General features: G+C 34.6%; 1 protein-coding gene and 1 long non-coding RNA gene across 2 annotated transcripts in view; one reads left to right on the top strand and one right to left on the bottom strand.

Annotated features, from left to right (window-relative positions):
* Positions 1-8659, bottom strand: part of LOC116772283 (frizzled-2) — a 32302-nt gene extending 23643 nt beyond the window's left edge. The window contains exon 1 of the mRNA XM_032664404.2: positions 8641-8659. The gene's annotated coding sequence lies outside the window, so the exon portion shown is untranslated. The remainder of the gene's footprint in view (positions 1-8640) is intronic.
* Positions 8660-15016: 6357 nt separating this feature from the next.
* LOC133319087 (uncharacterized) overlaps positions 15017-22447 on the top strand; it is a 36777-nt gene continuing 29346 nt past the window's right edge. Inside the window, exon 1 of the long non-coding RNA XR_009752792.1 lies at positions 15017-15139. This is a non-coding gene — a long non-coding RNA (uncharacterized LOC133319087). The remainder of the gene's footprint in view (positions 15140-22447) is intronic.

Raw genomic sequence — 22447 nt, 5'->3', positions numbered from 1 at the left:
TATATAACTTTGTCTGTATTTTTAGCTACAATTGTATTTGACTTTCCTGGCCGTCTAACGATACATCTGTAATTACTAATCCGTATCTTACTCTTTTAGGTAGAGAAGTGACGTTGAAGAGCACTTAATGTCTTTAAGTAGGTATTTATCATCACGATGAGAAGTCACATAAAACATGTCATGAAGGGTTTTTTCTGAATATATTATCAGTAACAGCTTTTGCTAAGACGTATGTGTGTGTATTCCTGTTGAAAATGGTTATTTACAAACAGACTCTGTGTTTGCAAGTCGTTATCATTGAACACAATATATTTAAATGTATTTCTAAAAGACTACTCGCAGCATTTTATCTACTACGCTTTGTTTCCGAGTTGAGTTATTTTAATTTTCCCTTATTTTATGTGTGAGAGGTCTTCCCTATCGTATCTATGTTTATTAAACGCTCGATCTCTGAACTATAAAACTCTGTCGCTACTTTCATCGCAAATTTTTCTGCCTGAACAAAAATCCCGTAATAAATTGTTCGACATTTTCCAACGTTAGCGTTCAGAGGCACAGACTAGCTACTCATCAGAGAGTTATGTGTTTATTCTATTTCTATTTAAAATTTTATAAATATATATAAAACAGCCCTCGAGAATATTCCCAGTGAATCCTACGGGGATATATACTGTTCATGTTACGCCTCTGCTCTCGGTCCACTCCGTTTTGTACAAGTTTTCATCGCCACACTCCATGCGAAGCTTTTCCCGTTTCTTATTGTATAACCAACTTTAATAACATAATATAAGAAAAACAGTTAATTTTGTTTAGGGACGGCTCTTGTTGTATATATAAAGATCACGTCTACCGGGAGCTGCTCTATACACAACAAACTGTATCGAAGTGACGCCCGTACTGATAATTTATGCAGTAATTAAACCGGTTATAACATTGCAGCTATATTTTACGAATATTAAGATATTAGCCGGATTGTTTAATATTGAGTAATATTAATTTTGTAATTTATAATCGAGTTTGAATCGAATTAATATCCAACTATTACGTTATTTATGATCATTTGACGATTTAAATAAACTTGTTGTCGACATTACGATACTAATATTAACATTATGCGACGTATACTGTTCTATTGATATTTATTTTTGTTAACCGTTTCATAGAATTTTATTTGCAAAAATTGTTTTACATGCGTGTTCTTATGAAATGTTGTTTCTAGTTTGTTATTATATAAAAGTAGATAAAGCTGAAGATATAATACAATTAAAATGCTATGTCCCCTGTTTAAACAATCGTATAACCTGACCGAGTTTCTGACGACATTCCTCTAACGTGGACAGTGGACACCGTGACTGAGACTAGATAGAATCTGGATAATAATGTACTAATAAATATTAGAATTAATTTCATCAATATTGATATTTTGTTAAATTTCTACAAAAATTCATTATCAACTTTACAAATGTAAATGAATCACAATCGTCCATAACGTCACGAGAGAATTTACGACATTGGATTGTATTATTTATTACATATTCTAATATTCTACTTAACATTTATTATATTATATATTTACCTGTTAAATTAATTTATGTGTTATGTTCAAGAAACATAATTCATATTCATTGTTGGTTTAAATTAATTAAATGTGGAAAACTTATATCGTAATGTTAAGTTAGGAATATTTATAATGCGATGGTGAGTACAGCCCGGTGTGGAGTTTAAAGTTACTTTAAACTTTCGATGAATCTGTTTAATCGATACGACAAATGCAACGTGTCTTGTATATGAACGAGCTATGACCTGAACATTCCATTCACCTTACATCTAGGACAAACTCTGGCCAGTCCACGTGGACCCCGCGTCTCGAGGAGTCGTTTGTGATCTCGAACGAATCGGTACTCTCACTCTCGGCCTGGAGGTCAGGTTACGTCGGCCGCGTTGAATTATTCAGCTGATAACTATGTATTAGTATTCAAAGAGAAGTCGATGGGAAGACTGATTTGTATTTACAAAGTAATTCATCCGGCTTTAGTAAACATCCATCACAATTTAATTTGTCTAGACATGTTGGACGCTCCGAGTGGAGAAGTGACATTTTAACAGACGTACCTATATATAATCTGTACTATCGTTATCTCAAATATATTGAATGAATAAGATGATATGTGTGCGGTTACATGTACATTTTACTGCGACACAGGAATCACCAGCTCGGTAATAAATCATTTATCAATGCATTTTAATGTAACGACCTGACCATATCATTTATATTTCAAATGACGTCTAGTTTTAAATGTAATCATATTATTTTATAAAACTTTACGACCCATAAAGCACAGCGATAAATATGAGCCGGGTATGGTCTGCGTGGGTCGGCCATTTTAAATAATAAAATACGCCGTATAAATTCAAATTTGGCGCGAATCTAAAATTCAAGCTGAATCTTTTTTTTCCTGTGGATGGTGTAATATAATCTGGTCGGCGTTAGTTTTTTTAACAGTTTAATGTCATGTGAATTCTTAGCGTGTGCCGTATTAGATTTTTAATGTGAAAAATAGAATTGTACGACATTTTTGACTATTTTCCTTAATTGAAATAACTGTGGGACGGTTTCTCGGGAGTTTTATTGATACATAGTTTTGTCAGAGGTCTATTCTTGTACAATGGTGTTGTGACAACAAAGGCACAGTGAGATATGTTGACTCAGGGAGTCAGGGAGTGTGGCTTTGTGTCGACCACCTACACTGGCGAGCGTGCTGCTGAGCTGGCACAAACAAAAAAATATGACACAGATGAAGCGTCGACCGGAGAAACTACAACATCGAGAGCCCTGCGACACTTACACAACCTTCATTAGAACATTAATAATGTTTTGCTTGTATCGAGCTGCCTAGACTCGTTGCTTAAAATGTTGAACATAGTTTGTCACAAACCAGAAACACCAATAAAAAATAAACGTTAAAAGTTTCAAAAGAGTGAATCGTTGATGAAGTCGCGGGACATGGTGTGCCGTGTAGTAGCCTGTAGCAGTCGGATCGTGACAGATGCAAACGATTGCCGGCCGCTCGTGCTCTTTCGATTCTTTAATTGGAAGGTTCCTATCTCGTAGTTTTTTTCCTATAAGGCTCGTTAGCGACCGGTCGCGGCTGTCGTTTGCCAATTTTTACAATCAAATAAACACATCTCCTCATTACGGACCTCGGTCTAGAATGACGGTTCGGCCTACCTTAAATACATCAGGCCACAATAAATAACATGAATACATTTTATATTCACTCTCACAGTAATTGTTCAACATTCGATGTCTCGACGTATACGTCTTTACCAATGTCATTACACATTATTTGTCACACACGTCTTCAGCAGGGACAGGTGTACTTCATAAGATGGAAGGATGAAAAATGTTCAAAACGGCGACACCAAAACTCACTTTCCTGGAATCGACAGAAGATCCGTGGAATATTTGTCGTGATAATATTAGTTCTGTTGGGTTTCCTTGAACAGATCTTTTCAGAAACATCTCGTTGGTGACATATTAATAACTAATCAAGATATAGTCCCCGTCTCGTAATGTTGATACGTGGATATCATATTTGTATGAGGGAGCTGCTGAACTATTGATAATTATCGTGATACGAATAGCAAACGCAGGAAATTGTTTGTAGACGACTCTATACAAATATAAATAGATCCTTGTCTTTTTATATATCTCTAATATATTGTATACAATTTTAAAACAGATATTATTACTGATTTTCGTAGTATTAAGATTACTGATTTTCGTAAAGCGAGAACTTTGTATAATTTTCAAATATATTTCACGAACGTACGAACGTAGAATTTAACGAGGTCATAATTTATGTAGAGGAGAGTTGTGAACATGCCTCAATGTGTGTATTGTCATTAAATGTCAAAATTAAAACTTGATATAATCAATTGATTATGATGTCTTAGTTATTAAATACACTTATAAGGAGGGCTATATAAAAATTAAATTTGAAAGCGCTGATTATTATTTATGTTCTGTCATATGAATAGTGATTTACCAATTCTTTCGATTTAGGAAGATTAAGATAATATAAAAGATAAAATTTGAAAAAATTATTCCAAATTCTTTTGCAAAAAAAAATTAAGCCTTGTCTATGGCAGATATCTCCCATATCGCCGCTTAGAACGAGAACTTACTGAGAAATTGAATTGTTACATTTGACAAGAGAGTCTCATGAATAGCGGAAGCGATTTATCACAATTGGCAGGTAAATTGTTTACTTAAGGACAATTTGAGATAAAAGCCATGCCAAATTCCATCACAAAGGCCCTCTAAGAGGCGTCGGGCGTGCGGCGTGCCGTATCACAACGTCATCGTGCCATAAAATTGACTTTGTCACTGCTCATAAATCTTCCCGAACGACAAAAAAATTACAATATGGCCGTCTATGCGTTCGAATTCACTCGCTCCTCGGATGTTTACACAACAGGCGACCCTAACGCGGTGATTTTTTTTACTTCTTTTGAAATTCTTTCTTTGGTTTCCCCAAATGGCTAATCTTTTACGCCGTATTCAATAACGTTATTGTTGCCGTCTAAGTTTAGTTGTCAAAATATTTTAGTAGAAAGTACTTTCTGTAATAGTATTAAAATAATTTTAGCTTTAATTCCTACAATGGATCCGGGACGGCGCATTAAATGAAATATAATGTTTTTTAGCTGAGCCGAATGAATTGATATCGGATGCGTAGGATCGTCGTTTCCTTAACGGCTCTGGAGTGGTGCCAATAAAACAAGTTTTAAGGCGAACTTTCTGCGAGTCTGCCATAACTCCTGCCTCCGGATGGCAATAAATGTCATCAGGGACGCACTACGTGGCACTATCGGGACGGTTTTGCATCCACTATCGAGTGTCTCCATCTAGCGGCCGTGCTGCGTTGGCGTCGCGCACCGAGAAGGGAACTGTCGCTAACATTCCTGAGATAAAAAGACATAAATATTGTAGTGAAGTCGAACATACTTCGTCTGGGATTATATTAACAAAAAATTGCGATAGAAGCTCCGCCAGTTAGATAACACGAGCCTCCTATATCTAGATAATGGAGATGTAGCACTTTTTATTTTTCTGAGTTGTATTTTTTACTCACTTTTAACTCGTAAAGCACGAAGTTAACCACAAATTCGTAGTTCCAAGTGAACGGTTGTTTTGTTTTGGTTCGTTTTACGACGTAGTAGGCGTCTGTTATTTATGTCTTTCGTACGGAAGTAATTATACGAGTTATTAGTATGATTTGCGGCTATTTTAGACGAGCTCACGGCTCACACGACGCCCGGCTCCGTTTATATTATATTTGAAATGCTACATAAACCATTACGGCTGAAATATTGTAAGTATCGTTATTGATGAAATGTTGAACGGATTTAAGTTGCGTTTTACTAACATTATTTTAAGGAGATCGCTTTTAAGCTCTGTGCCAAACGTTCTCTCACGAAAAATTTAATTAATTTGATGGCTTAGTTATTTTACACATTACTTTCAAGCGCTGTAAGGTGAGTAAAACAGTATGTTTATTGAGGTTTTAGTGGAATTTTAACTTGTAGTGTATATTGTGTAGTAATTTTTAACCGAAGTGTAAAACGTGTGTGCACAAAAACGAGAATAAGGACAATGATACTCAATTCCGTTCAGTCATCTGGTTAAGAACATATAAATCGCGAGGTTCATCGAGTCACGTGCCATCGCTGAGTTTTTCGATAAACTTAAAACGATTCAAAGTTTCCTTCTGGATCTAATCGGGTCTATATATTACACAACTCAATTGAAACTTTACCAGCCGAAGTTGGACCGCTTCTTTTTATCTGAAGCCACCATTGAACATCGTTTAATTTACTATTGTTAAAGTGTTTGTAACAGAACTTAAACATTTTACAATCTATGTTTTTTCCCACGACCTGAGCTGTCTAATGTTGTCTCATTAAATAATTACATATGTATATTGTTTGTACATTTGTTTGTCACCTCTCAAATACCGCATCGCGTGTCTCGTCATTAACATTTAACATTATAAAACATTCAGAAACCATCTTTTTTGAATCACAAAAAGTTTTCATATGATTTATTTAACGAGATATTTATGTTCTGTACTCCAAGGCGCATGTTTATTTTATAAAATCAAAATACGAACCTCCTATGCGTTATCACCGTGTCGTAAGGTTGAAGCTGCATTGCATTGAAAGTAAATAATACTTTGTTACAGTCCGACACGTCCAAGCGAATGAATCCTCTGAAGTCAACTTTACCTTTAGAGTAATATGATTTAAATTTGTCTGTTCGGTTTAGTTTATCACACAGTGCAGTTTGGCGTGGGCACGCGGGTGCACGCAGCCTCGTCTCCGACTGTATGAAAAATGTTTCATTTCATTTAAAATTCCATTGAAGAATCAGATAATTTAGGAGCACTCTGTACAAAGTGCCTGCAGAATGGATGTACGAATATGTTAATAATTTGCATTTATATGAACCGTTCTAAGTTCTGTTGATTAAATCTCCTGATATTATTTTAAGATGCTCGATAGTGTCCTCTTTAAAATACTCTTTTCGTTTATCCTGTATGGTATGACAGACGATTTATTGTTAAAAGCTGTGTCATTTTAATATGACTGTGTATTTTTGGCTCAATGTATTCCTCCCACGACCCTTAGAATGTCAAAAAATGTTTTAAAAAGACACGTGATGGGTGGTGGAGGTGGTAGGGGTACCACTCAAGAGTGTTCAGTGTTCAAAGAAATTGATTGTCATCGGAGGTTCATCTTTTTATGATTTTATTTGTTTCTTATTTATTGTTCAGGATTGAGTCAAAGATGTTTAGTATTTTTTTCAAATAGGTTATTCTTTTTTAACTTTACATATTATCTAGCTTTTACCCCCAGTTTTGCTCATGTGTATGGAATATTATTTCAGAAGCTACTTATTTGTTTGCTAAACTATTATGGAATTGAGACTAGTGCGTCTAAAACGTGAGTGTGATAGGTAACTTTTTAGATGTCTTCTTTGTTGAAGTCATAAATATGAAACCAGACAAACTACTCGATGTAATGGGAATTAGCTAACTTTTGCTCGGCAGTTAGAAAGATTACTCCGATCATAAAGAAAAATAGCGCCACAGCCCACAGATAATTAAAATTAAAAATGCAATGTCTCCTGAGCGTATTATATTTCCTTCTTCTGTATTGACGTTTCCTCCATAAGACAATAGATCGGAACACGTTTTCGTGTCTCTTAAGTAACTTATTTTATTTCTAGCATCGTGATGTCAAGCCAATGTTTGTATGACGCTGAATGTTGGTGTCCCATCCTCTGTTAATACATCCGTGTGTTTGTTTTCATCACGAAAGCTTTTTTCACGAACCGTCAGGACGCCGTGTGATTGACGTGTTTACATACTAACATATACAAACTAATTACCTCAACATATATAATCCCAATTAACGGTTCACAATACAACATTATGCATGGAAATGCGACTGGTTCTACGAATTAATATATATACATAAATATCAAAAAGCGAAATCTATACAATGAACTGAGTAACTTTTTAACACATGAAGCGTGCCTGATGGTGGTGCAGTGTGTGCGAGTTCCTCTTAACGTTAAAACGGAAGCTGGTGTTGTTCACAGTTCAATAAAAGAACTTCTTACACAGAGCATGAACTCGTCACCTACAATGAATACATCTAAGAGTGAACTGGGAAGCTACTCCTCGTCCTCGCTCTGTGATTTCCCCCGGCGCTGCTCGCTGTTCGCCGCACTCCGCCGCGCCGGAACGACAGAAGCAGACGCGCTTTTAAAAACCCACCAACATTGTATTAAGTGCATCGCTACAGTGAACGTCATAATATTAAAAAGCCCGCGACTCCGCTCACCTTTTCCATATTAATATAACTTAATTAACGATTTGTAAAGAGTTCGCTAACGATTCGCTTACATAAACAATCGAGTGTCGCTCGATGAAAATATTAATATCGGCGCGTTTGAAGCGCTGCTTTATAGATCATTAACAGCGCTCTGACGACGCCTGACGCCTGACGCCTTCCATAGACTACGGACACCGCGAGACACGCACCACGCACCAGACATTACTACTGACGAGGAGATTGACTTATTTATACACGTGTTTTATATTAGTCTAGAAATTGTGTTTGCATCAATTCAATAACGTTGTAATGTCATGAAAATGTTAGTGAATCAACAAATATCATCCAAATTTATTGAAGTATAGAAGGTTTATTGTTGTCAATATAATTTTTAATATCAATTGTAATTCACTTCATTTTCGAAAACGATCTGAGTAGTCGTGTGTTCGTAAACCCGTGGTAGTGGATCCTATTAGTTTTCCTAGAATTAATCTGTATGCAAATTAAAGTATCTGTCGCAGTAACGAGCTGTCGTTATTAATTTATACCAATAATTTCCTTCGTCTCGAGACCGCCGCTCACATACAATATATACGGGCATGTTCGTTATTTACGTTTTTAATGGTAATATTGATAACACCAAATATAAAACATATGTTCAATATTGATAGTGTGTGTGTGTGTGTGTCTGTGCGTGTGTGTGTGTGTGCATGTTATATTAATAAAGTTACTTACAACTTACTCAGCAGTTTAGTTCCGTCTGTGAGTTGTGTTTAATCTGTGAACAAGAGATACATATATTGTATTTTAATATATTAATTCAAATATCTCGAATAAATTACCGAATGTTTTTTAAATTTCAGGTTATTCTACTATATCTCGAACTTGTTTTGGATTGATCTAAAAAAATATTAAGAGAAACAACAGCCGATATGGTTCGGGTATAAGTTTTTCTCACCGCGTACCTCCGACTCAGCTGTCTCGGAGCCCCCGGGACCCGGGACCCAAGCCCGGCGGGAAACCATTTTTTGGATCATAAATATCAATTCTCACTAACACAACAAATATATTTATTCAAGATAGTGATCTCTTCCATCTGTATGTCTACAGAGTTTACTTATATATAGTTATAATGTTTTACCTTTCACTTAGCATTGTTGAATTTGAACTCAGTGCAGGTTGTGACGACAGTCGTGATTATTATCTATTACAATTAAATAAAAATACAATTTGGAATAGAGACTCAATGAATGATTCATTTGTCCGTAGTTTTGAAAATTAATACTCAGTTCACCTTATTATGATAGAAGCAAAAATACGTTTTATTAAAGTACTACAAGACGTATTCTTCTTCATGGCACCCATCGTCAAAAGGCAATGATGAAGTTGAATTAAAAGAAATTGTCGTATAAATAAAAAAATGAGTAGTTTCAGGTTTCTTAACTTTTGTAATTCAATAGTTGTATTGTAAAATATTTTCACAAAAGTATATCTAAAGCTATGATGGGATCTCTCAGCTAAGTCATTTGACGAAAAAACCCAGACGTAGTAACACGGAATTTCAAAGAAACTCGTGACGGCCGCAAAATGCCTTAACTTAATTCTGTTTATATAGCTTTCCACCGATTCAAAGCTCGGCAAATTATTTGTAAACACGCTCCAGGAAATTCTCGATTTAATGCAGCACGTGCGGCGACCTTTGTTTTGGCGCGGGGCGGCCATCTTGTTACAGAGAAATGGACTAAAATGGCGGCCGGTGACCGTTAGGGAATTGTAAATTAATGACTTAATACATAAGTTTAATGGTTATTAAAGTTTAAATGGTGTTCCTCTAAGTGGAAACGAATGGGTCGAATAATGGTTTCGTATTTGAACGAGCGGCCACTTTGTGAAACTAGTGATTGCTAATAATTTGATCGGCCATTGAACGAAGTAATCACCATGGAAAGCTGCGGAATTATTGTTTGCACCTCGGATATTACAACACATTTCCAATTCATGTTTGTATTTCCATACATGATTTTTCGTTGTCTGTGTGTTCCGTAATGCTCTCATATTATTGAAATTTTACGTGCGTTTCAATGCCCAAGGTGATTTTATTGTGAGTGACTGATCCTGCAAATAAACCTACTTTAAGAATAGGACAAGGGTTTATCGTTTCAAAAATAAGGTTTGATATTAAATATGTATTTTTGGTTTTACATTTTTTTTAGAACATTTTAACTCTTTTCCTGATCTATAATGTATTGGATCGATGAACATGAACGAGGCGATAAAAATTACAATCTCGTTATCAAGAACACTAATTGAGATTTATTGTCACCTCCATATTTAAAGCTTATCGCGTCGTTATCATGTAAGAGGTAAACAGAAGTAGTCAATTCGAAATGCTTCTGTGTTACGTAAGTTGATATTTTAAAGTGGAATTAATCGTACCCGATTTTTTTGTCGTGGTATATTCAGAAGGATGTTTTTTACTGTTTGGTTGTCGCTGCCGCTTGTGTCTTGTTGTCAAGATATCCGAGCAAGTGGCGCCTGTTAGTACGAGCTATAGTGGGACTTGAGACGTACAACAGTATTGAAACACGTAACAAATCTTTCAAAATATAATAGTTCAAACGAAGTAATAATTGCTAGAAAACTTAATATTTTAACAATACTTGACAGTTTAATGAGGTGATCACAACTCCAAGAACTTATTTAAAACGTGTGATACAAAACTTTACAAGGTGTGTATTTGAGAGACATTTATTGTAACGACACGTTGTGTATACAGTCCCTCGCAGATTTCACACCTCCTATAACAGTGATGGTGTCGTAACACTCTTTATAGTTCTTGATAGTACGAGCTCAACAGCGACCGGTTTAATATTTCGCCACGATTAAATCAACTGATTAGGAACTAATTCCTTCACCGGGGAATTAACATGCTCAATAGGAATATACACGTGCGTTCAATTTATAATCTTGATGTCACCACTTTAAGGTCTATTTCAAATGATTTGGGCGATAGCATTATGTTAACTTGAGATGATCTCGACGTAAACAAGCTGGCGAGAATAATTTCTATCAGAGGCTGGCAAGGTTCTATATCGCATGAATGTGGTGAGGGTTAGTTCGGTCTAATTATGTACATGGGCTGTTGAAACTTGGAATATGTTAAATTACAAGCGTTTAAAATCTGCGAGACGAAAACATAACAGAACTGGGACTTGCTTGGATTGAGTGATTTGATCTGATTAAAACAAAAAATAATGTATACGTGACACTGACATTGATATTTTAAATGTCATTTTTATATAAATTCTAGGCAAGTAATGTTCTAGTAATAGTTTTATTACATTTAAAAGAAAAGGCTTTTAAAAGGATTTATTTTATATGGAGTAAAATATTTATCATGTGAGATTTTAAACAATGTACCGTGCAATAGATTGCCAGATAATTCTTTGAACTAATTTTTGAAGGGAACTGGTAACAACTGTTAAAAAAAGACATTGAAGTTATGTAAATGTTTACTCAAATGTATGACCGCACTACTCACTATTATATTCAGTAGCGAGCGTAGATTCCGTTGCAGTGTTTCGTGTTTGTTAATGTGGTCCGCAGCTACACAAATAGTAATGGGGTGATGAGTTTAATAGTTGTATCGATTACGAAACAGTTTAATGTAATAACGGTAAAACAAAAATATTTAACACACTAATGTTTGTTTTAATAAAATTCAATCCAAATATATTAAATTAAACTTGGACCTGCATTCATAGCCGGTTTACATCAGATACGAGTCTTCGTTGTAATTAGGCTTGGATGAAAAACTAGTATAAATAACGTTAATAACAGACTTTTTGACTCCAAGATACTTCGGTATATAATTTTCCTGTAACTTCGATTTCCTTAGTTTCCTATCAAGTCTTGGTTGGTGATATATGTTTTATTTAAATTGCTAATTTGCCAAAGCTGTGGATGGAATGTTGATCTTTGTAAAGCATCCTTGTTATAAATATAAATCGCCCGAAGGAAACTAATTATTCAATTTGTTTTTATGCTTCCTTTACTTAATTGGAATCTTAATTTTTCAATCCCATGTTTAAAGTACAACCCCAAAGGCTGTACCTTTCAGTGTTTGCTTGGCTTGGCGGTGTCGAGTTCTCTTTTTAATTATTAAACAATAATACCAATTAAAGCAGTAGCGCGATCGTCTTGCAGACAGCCTCTAACTTTCAATTGCATTTCAAGTAAATCCGAGAATTTTATACTTGGAGTGTGGCTCGTAATTAACGGTCTGACGTCGAGGGCCACTGCTCATTAATATGATTTAAATGAGCGTCTTACAAACTAGCGCCCTCTGACCCTCCCCTCGGCCCTCACTTCCCTCCCCAACCCCTTCCCTCCAGCACTACCACCGCCGTCCTAACAAGGGCTCGCCTCTGGATCCTGGAGCTGTTTATTGAGGCTTTTAACTTTTGCCATTATAATATTTAAAGTATCGGCTGTTTTGTATTTTATTATAATCCCGTGATATACAACATCTTAATGATTACAGGTTGATAATAAACAAGTAATACCTTATAATATTTTGTTTTACTTAAGTGTCCGTACAGCAACAAGGCATTGTTCATACGCGGTTGTTCCTGCCATTATAACAACATTTGTATCAACGACACCACAGGTCAATTTGTTTATTGAACTCCTTGGAAATATTATTATAACTTAAACCGACGATAAACTATTATTATGACAGACCGAGCTGTGAACCGAAGAGAAAGGGTACTGTTAACATATTACTCGAGTGACGGCTCCTGTTAGGTACTCGCTACTTTATAGCGATGTTTTTTAATAATAATTTTACGTCTCTTTATTTCAATCTGAGTTATTCGCGTCTAATTCTAACACTGGTATGTTTTATGTCATTTTTATTAATAAATGAACAATTACTGTAATTGAACGTCAAGGCATCAGATTTCTTTCCGTCATTCGTGATAAATACTAAACTTTGTGAGATTGAAAATGTATAAGTGCAGAAAGGATTAAGAAGATGACGTTTTTTGATTTCGGTAATATCATTGGCGAAATATGAACAATAGAAATTGTATATGCACACACACACACACACATGTATATATGTATATATAAAGTAAATGAAATGAATATGATAATTAATTTATATTATCTTTGCAGATAACGTATCAGTGTGTGTGTCTGTTAGAAAAGCGGTGTAATCATTCTGGCACTCTAACAGTAAATAGCCCTCGGTGGCAATAAAAAGACAAACTCACACCGACCTGTAGGCGCTTCATGAAATACGTAATGAAGTATTGAAAAACAATGTTCAGGTAGCGAGGCTCGTCACAGTAGGAAGGCGACCACGAGGCGATATCTCGACCCGTTCGTGAAAAGAAAGTGGGCAGATTATATTGCGAGATATTTTTTTTATTACTAATAAGTCGTAAAACTTATAATAACATGTGCATTGAATAGTTCAGCTTTAATATTGGAAGGTTTCTGTTAATAGCAGTGTCGTGGGCACACGCTATGGTGATACTTGTATGTAAATAGCAGATTGATAATAGGTTATGCTAATTTATATGTTCATTAACAAAATATATATGTATTAAGTTTAATTTTGTTTGATTTGAGGTTGTCATCATAATTTTATACTCTCTGTAAAAAAAATAAAGTAGTCTAGAAATAATATTTTTTTTATCAGTCAGTCGGAAAGATCAAAAGATTTTTATTATTCGGCTTGTGTTGTTGTGATATTACACTAATTAGAAGTTTTAATGAGTTGTGATGAAGAGAGAGAACCCTCGTTTTGGATATCTTCGGTTTTCTTTTAGGCGATTCTAAAGACTCGATCTGAGTTATCCCTGACGTGACTATGCCTACACGCTAACATTCTTTATAAAATACGTAATCCGTCCTGTGTGTGTGCGCGCGCGTGTGCGCGTGTACTCAGCGAGTATATTAGTCATGTCGTGTAATATAATGAGCTATGTTTTCTTATTCAATCTTCAGCGCACATCACCCTCCATGTTCATATCAATGATGCGAGCGACTGAAAGCTAAACTCCATCCGAGCTAAAAGCATTTCTATGAATGCTAAATTTCCCGTATATTGTTAAAGGTAGGCTGTTTCACCGGCGGATGTTGTACAAACGCAAATAAAGAAAATCGAGCCGAAAATCGTACAGGCTTTTAACGACCGTCAGGTTTAGATTGATGTTAAGGTCTAGTCGGAAGTTGTTGCGTTCTATAATATTGTTAACGGCGGACGTCATTTCCACGGGTAACCGTCCCACCGATGGTAAACGTGTGAGACGACTTTGGACGGAATGTGTTCGTTACAGCTCCGGTATACATATTTAATGTGATAATAAATGTCAGCGAAATACAAATGGATCGATAAAATTTTATTGCATTTATTTCCCGCGAATCAATTTGAAATGAGAGAGACCGGTTCAGTGTTCAAATATATATTTAAACATATAAATATCTGTATTAATATTTGAATAACAAACTTCGGGTCTCTCACGTCGGACCATATTAATATAAAAGAACCGAAATTTAATGAATTATTTATTGATTATAACATCAAAGGCATGTCGCCTCTGCCGCAACGCTTAGCATCCATCTTATGTATCTGTCTCTCGATATCTTAGATTAAAAATATTTTCTAAAAGTCCAAATAATCTATTTCGAAACTAAATTTCTAACCGGAATAATGGGAAGTAAAAATAAGAAAGGTTTTATAACAAATTTATGAACAATGAAAATTACAAACCGCGTCCTCGGCCTCAACGACCACTTCAGCTGTAGTGGAGAAACATTAAAATGTCAACAATCACCGAAAAAGAAAAATTCTATCCCGACTCCGCCGAGTGGGAACGTGTACAATAACAATACATACAGGCCTACTCCCTGCTATAGACTATATGTTGTTATCGTAGTGTGAATCTATTTTAGGTGCTAATATAGTTCGGTGATCCGATAAATGGCTCGTTACTCTCTTGGCCTTAACAGCTCATTAGTGGAAGAGCCGAAATATAATACGTGCCGGCGTTAGCGGTATTTAAATATAGCCATTGAGTAAGTCGGCCCGTCTGTTGATGATGAACGGTTTTTATAAATGAATCGCGAATTAATTTTAGTGTTAAATGGAACAATCTTTGTCGTCGTTTTATGAGCCCGACTGTTCAGGAACAGTTCAGTGTTGTGTCAGTTTCGAGAGACACTTGTAAGTTAATTACCTAAAAATTTGTCCCATGCTTTAATCTATGAGTTTTTATTTTATTGAGACGTTTTAATCCATGTATCTCATTTCAGCGCGCTTCTTGATTCACTGTAACTATAAATCACAGCAAATACTTTTGTTTTTTCATTACATTGTGAGGTCGGTGTATAATGTACTGAGTGCTATTTATCGCACCGCTTACTAACTTGTTCAATAGTTATTTATATTAATTTATGAAAGTAGTGAGTTCTCACTGATAAGCGGGAGCGAGGACCAATATTATCAATAAACAATTTTGTTATTTGCGTTACGAATAATACTCTTATTATGTTATACAATATGAAACGTCATTCTCACTGCATCTGTTTATATGTTTTGTTAATTATTTCAAGTTATGACTATTATATTTGTCGTGTAAACATTATTGTGTCATGTTATAAATCGCTATCTCCTCTCCTATAGTAGTGTCTCGCATAGCCCACTCGAAGTTCAATAAATATGTAATTAATAACAATAACACGCACGGACAGACGGAATTACTCAATCTGAGCCCTCTGCCGGGAGACGGGCGTACTCACCACGGGTGTTCACGGAACATTTAATATTAAATACATTATCATAACAGAAATTATGTCGGAATAATTACGTCATAATAGGCTCGGATTATGATAATTACTGAATGACTATGATTTCTAAACGATGAAACTTAACACTACAAAAACGCGGTATTCTGTTATAAACTGATACGATGTAACTCGTTAATGTCTGTTTCACCGACTGTTTCTGTCACTGCATTAACAGATGGCAATTAACTCGTATTTACTGCGCCACGTTTACTGTGGACACCGTCTTACAACCAATCAGTATCCGGTTACAGCTCTAAATATATTAAATATACCTGATCAAACAATTTTATTCCTCAATGTTTACTTTTTTTGATATTTTAAATAAAGATTTAGTATTTCACATCAATTTATTTTTCAGGGTAATTTAATTTCTTAATTTCAACTGTGAAGGCTCTCAAAGGATTTTGTGTGAATTTCTTAACAAAGGTCGTTTTATATCTTCAGCGGAGATGCTTAAAGAGCGATAAAGTACATGAAGTGTAGACAAATATAAAACATGAAACCTCCGCCGCTCAATAAAGCCTCCATAAACATTGCCATTTGGCGCTAAGCTTCCGTCCTGTTTCTCGTAACAATAGCAACACAAGATGGCGGAGTATTGTCCACGAAATGGCGGACTTCTTCGTTTTCGTCTTGGCCCGTTTCCAAATATGAAGGTCTAGATCTTTTATAATTAGCCTGCTTATTTTGGCTAAGCCGCTTTGCTTAGTGCCAATTATGTCTTTAAGAAGCCGTATTTAAGTAAACTCCGGGATTCCGTAGACTATTTTATTTTTGCAAATCGCAGTAGGTTTTAAAAAGTATGAATTTTTAATTTTAGCTTATATTATACTGACATTAAATAAAATAAAAGTACATTATGACTTGCACACTGACGGCTTTGAATATAACTAACAAAACAGAAACTCTTTCTATAATAGAATATTTCTAATTCAATTTAGAGGAAGCGGACGCCATGTATAATAAAATAAATGCAAACGAACAGAGAATGATCCTCACTAATGAAAACAAATCAACATTTTTTTATCACAATTACAAAGGAACGTATTACGTAACAAGTGCCTTTAAAACTATGCAATTATTTAATCATACAGACATCATAAAATAATTAATATTGAAAAACACAATACGACATTGTTCGAGCGTAAGTAATGAATTTTGTAAAAACATACATATATGAATATTAATTCGTAGTAATGCCATTAAATATTATGTTTTAATTATCTATAAAAAAAGTAACGTATAGTGGGAGTTAAAATTTCTTTATTTTTCATTTTAGTGACAAATTTTAGTTCTTCGGTCGATAAAAGTATAATTTATGTTCCACATTTCATCGTAACATACGCCATAAAATAAAATAAAAAATATTTTAAAATGTAAACTAAAACAGCCTATAAACATTATGGTGTTATGAACGTGTGCATTTCATTTTTCCAATTACAGATGAACGTACATATATTTCATTTTATGTGCATTTCTATGTAAAAAGGTTTCGACGGACGGATCGATGACACACTGATAACATCTTTAGAGCTCCTTGCTTCCTTTTAAGACGCGTCTTCATAAAACAACAACTTCTTTTGATGTTCCATGCCAATAACATTTCAGGCTTAAAATTCAGTTGACGTCATCAGTGACTCGACGTTATCAAATATATTATCTATTAAACTCAACTGAACGTTTGGAGGTGTTACGATCGTCATGTTCTCCTCCACGGATGCGATTACCGATGTCAGTCTAAACAATATTGTTTATTTACAATCACTAACGTAATTAGTTATTTTTCTGTTGTCCGCCATTTTATCCCGTCAAATCACGTGACTTATTATGTAGTATTAGTTTAAGATAAGTTCACAACAAACACCAATAGACCTGTAAGATAATGTGTTAAGTTGGTTTGTTGACAGAATAGAGATTAGGTTTGTTTTAACCTTGGTATATTACATCTAAGGTTTGGTTATAGATAATCCACGAATGCAAGAAAATATAAATACCGTTATCAAGTCCACAAACTCTGAGAGATCGACCGAAGGGACCTTCAATTATCTTAATGAGTTGAAATACTCTAACCTTGATAACTAAACGGCTGCGGCTGAAGAATAGCGTTCATCCACATACGTCTTTGTAAATTAAATTGTTTTTTCTTATAAAATAGAAACGTTAAAGTAATATTTGAACGAGATAAGTTTCTATGTAACAAAAATAACGGACGTCGTAAGTAGTAGATATATTGTCACCGTTCTCCCTTTCTAATGATATAACAATGTAAACAATTAAAAAACAATATTGTAACTGTTACATGTCATTGTAACCGGAAATACCTAATGAAGTAGTTTGTGACTGAGACCGACCACAGATAATATATTTTATTTATCTATACCCGCTTCGTTCAAGATATACATATGGTATACATATGTAAGTATTTTAAAAAGGACTTAATTTTGTCGTTTTAATGAATTGTACGTTTTAGAATTTATTTGTAGGAGCATAGATAAACAATCAACTGATGCTTAATTCATATGTATTTGTATTGTTAAATGTAAGAATTTATTTGTGCACACGTTTCTAAGACTGACTTGGAACACGGGCGTTCAAGACAGAAAGCAGGTTTGTCGTTGGACGATTAATTGAAGTAGTTCTATCAATAAATTATTAGGTAACAAGAGAAAATACAGAAGAATAGTAGCTAACAAGAATAACTAACTTCACATTGGCATTGGACAACAATTGTTTACATCAAATATGAAACTATGAATGTCCTAACTTCAAATAGGTTTGTTATTACAACTTTGTATGCTGTTCACTATTTCTGACACGTGACCTTAAATCCTGAAAAACTTTATGTCAATAGGTGGAGGGAAATTCCTTTACCGATTGTAATGATTTTGTGACTATCGAAATATGTGAAATGAATTAAAAGTGAGATAATTATCAACAAAGAGCGTTAACTTAGCAGTTTGTATTCAGCTACGTCATATCATTGTGAGACTATTACCAGTTCACATACTAGATATTGTTCACAGAAACACGACATAAAAAAAACTTACCGACTATATACAGTTGCTTTAAGTAAGAATTGATTTAAGGAGCACTAAAAATGAAGTGGCGGAGTCAATAGTGGCCCTCAGATGATATCTTACCGCGTCTCCAGCCTCTGACCCCCGGGACGAGAGACGACTCACTGCCAAAGGGCCCTAACAAGAATAATATAATGTAACATATATTGATATTTCATCGTTATATATATAACTGATGAATACCAATATAAATATACTAATATTTTTTCTCCATTTCCTATTCATCTATGTTCAAGTGTATTTTTACTAAGTTATTTTTCGTGCCCGTGTGTATCAATGAGACATTACAAATTAAACTTAGACATATTAACAATGATAACAACAGCATCTTTGTTCAGCATGTAATATTTGTGTGACATCAATCTGTCTGTGCGTCCCTGTATGACACAATGATCTTTCCTCCGAGTCCGGAGTCCTTATCGCTCGGTACCATCTCGACCTCTCGCTTATCATTCGCTAACTCCCGACATATTTACATTTAAACTACATTCAGAATCCGATAGTATTATAGTAATGCTAAATGAAGTATTGTTGCTTTGAAACGTTTACAGCACGCGTCACAGATAATATATTTTAAGCAATTCTGATTCGAATCTTGGATTATATTATTTATTGAAATGCTGATTTATTTAATCTGCTTTTATGTTTTTTATTTTAGTTTCGGCAACCATAGTGTTCGCGGCCTAGCCCGAGGCCTGTGACTGAATAAGTTTTACTAAAATTGAAATGTACTCATAATTATGTGATTATTGAAATAAATCCGTCCGTCAAATAATAATACCACGTAGAGAAGGGGTGCGCGGGAGGTAGGGGGTGACCGAGAAATAATAATCTCTATAACTGGTATTGAAGTGTATATCATAATAAAAAATGTAAGGTGATTTCTTTCTTTTGATCGTTGTCAACCTAAAGCGGATTAAAATGTAAAAAAAAGTATTCTAAAGATATAATACAACAGAGTTTTGTGTGAACAGCTTCTTGTTTAATACATTGAAGGCGTCACAACATACAGAGGAAGCTCATTGTTGAGAATATAAAAAAAATGGTAACGAATAACACATGTGACAGACTTAATAGACTTAATAGAAATGTCAAGGCTAATTGAAATGTATCAATTATAACAACATATTAATTTATAAGAAATATGTAAACGATAAACGCGTTCCAGTGTCCTCTTCACATTCGTATAAGATATTTCTTAAAAGATTCAGGAACACTCTTGAAGATTGTTTTGACAAACAGCGTCGTGTGTGATGCTGTGTCTTTGTATTTCTTGTTATATCCTTTTTAAGTATTTGGTGTTGTTTTTGTCCCCGTGAAGGAGCAAGAGACCTCAAATGTATTCTTAAGATTCATGTTATTTATTGATGGTGTATCTTGATTTGTTAAGATCTATCGCTAATTAGCCACTCGTAAGTGCATAATTTACAAGATATATAAATACGTCATATTTTTTTTATAGAAAACGATTAATAATTAGGTGTTATAATATAAATCTACCGACAAACGAGTCCATCACTGGCACTCGATGTTTAAGTAAGGATATAAGATGAATATTAATATTCAATAGGCCTGTCTTATCACCGGCGTCACGAGTGCTTGTAGGACTACTCAGAGATGTGGTATCAGAATGAATAATTAAGATGAAGATTTTTATCAAAGGAAATACATGATTAACTCTCCCTGTACCTTTAAGGAAGCACTAGCACTTATGCGCCGTGTATCAGGAATTGTATTTTGATTGACGAAAAAATTACTCTAAAAAAAAAACTACTTATTTTTTGTGAAAACTCTAATAAATATTCGTTATCAATCAATCCACGGCGGAGTTTAAAGATGACCGTTTTTGTGTTCATGCCTTCATCATTATCATATTAACCAGACTAAATCTCCTCAGTATTTTTTATCTGCATGTCCGTGACGTGTTTTGGCATCGATCGTCGTCTGTTTAATAACTCGTTAGACGAGATTCATATACACTCAGATAAGATCTGTATCTACTTATCATAATCATTGAATGATTACTATAAGCGGATCTATGATGAAAAGCTTCTAGAGAGATAATATTTTTATATGATCAGGTAGCTGTACCTCCGTTAAGATGTCTTCCATGTTGTTGTCGAGTTGAATGACTGAGTTGGGAGGTAAAATATAAGGAAAGAGAAACATTAACTAAATTATCAATTATAATGTCGACAATGATTAAACTCTTTGCGGAAGACGACTCCACTGTATCCATTCAACGAAATGTGTTTACTTAGAGTAAACATGGCGTACTGTAAACAAAGTACACATCATGTCTTTTCACTGCGGAATATTATTGTATGCAGTGTCCATTCATGACTGGGTCGCTTAATGGACTCTCATGAATAACACACAACTGTGCCTTTTAACCCTTTTAATTGTAAAAACATTTTATCTTTGTATTTATTTTTATAATATTCTATTTAATCTCTTTTATGTCTTATACGTGCAAGTTCTCCTCGTTCTTCCTGAGCTTTTTGTTTTGACAATTTGCAATATTTCTTGACAAATTCGCCCCTAATGGATTCGTTTTAGTTTTTATTTCTATAGCTCTTCGTATTTGTATGATCAGTTTGAAGTAAAGCAATATATACGACTTCGTCCTAGCTAGATGTTATAAATCTCAAACATATATCGTTCGATTCAAACCGTCTGACGTTATTCTCATCTCATCTCTCACTCCGGCTCCGATACAAATCTTCCCGACACAATCGTCGCGGGTTGTGCGTACCCGTATAACGTACTGCAATCGCAGGGTTGACAACAACAATTTATAGTCCATTTGGCAAACAAATTCACAATTTTATCGACTTCTATTCTAAGCGACAGGACGCGCGAATGTGTACTCTATTACCTCAGATCTAAGCTCGGCTTGTTTGAATGAAATGCAAAAGTTATTTTTGTCTTATTGTGAATCAGCGTACCATATTGAATTTTAACAGCTCCAGACGTATAAAACCGTCATGCTGTCAAAATATTTAACGACGCGGCCATGCGCCTGCGCCTCGGAATTATTAGTGGCCGCCATACTTGTGGCGGGGTTAATAGCATCATCGCAGCCTGGAAATGTTTTATTGAGGAACTTCATTTAATTGCGAAATCACTCGCTCCCAAACAAAACGCACCACCTACAGCTATGTGTTCTATATTAATGATACTAATAATGTAGTTGCTACTCATCAGGCGCCGTGTCATATTATCCTGCTACTAATATTGCATAAAAAATAACCGATCCTCTGACTTTGTAAATAAAATTGTTACAATTAATTTCGGTAGTATCAAATGATACTTATAAAATTTTGTTTACTGTTTTTTTTATTTTGATTATCAAAATTAAAAAGTTATTACAAAGATATTTCATATAAAAACTTATTATTTGTCTATAAAAACTATTTCTCTTTGGAGGTTCTCTTGTAAGGTCATACAAAATAATACGGTAAGTAAAATGATATTTTTTGTAGTAAAACATTCATATTTAATTTAAAATAATGTTTTATTTCGTGACTCGTATCAATATATTCAATCATTTCTCAAAGCCGCTAACATAAAAAGCCCACGATTTTAATCATATAACAAATATTTTT

Source organism: Danaus plexippus, chromosome 12 (genome assembly GCF_018135715.1).
Source record: "Danaus plexippus chromosome 12, MEX_DaPlex, whole genome shotgun sequence".
NCBI lineage: Eukaryota > Metazoa > Arthropoda > Insecta > Lepidoptera > Nymphalidae > Danaus > Danaus plexippus.
The sequence above is the reverse complement of the archived record's forward strand: the minus strand, read 5'-3'. Positions and strand labels throughout refer to the sequence as shown.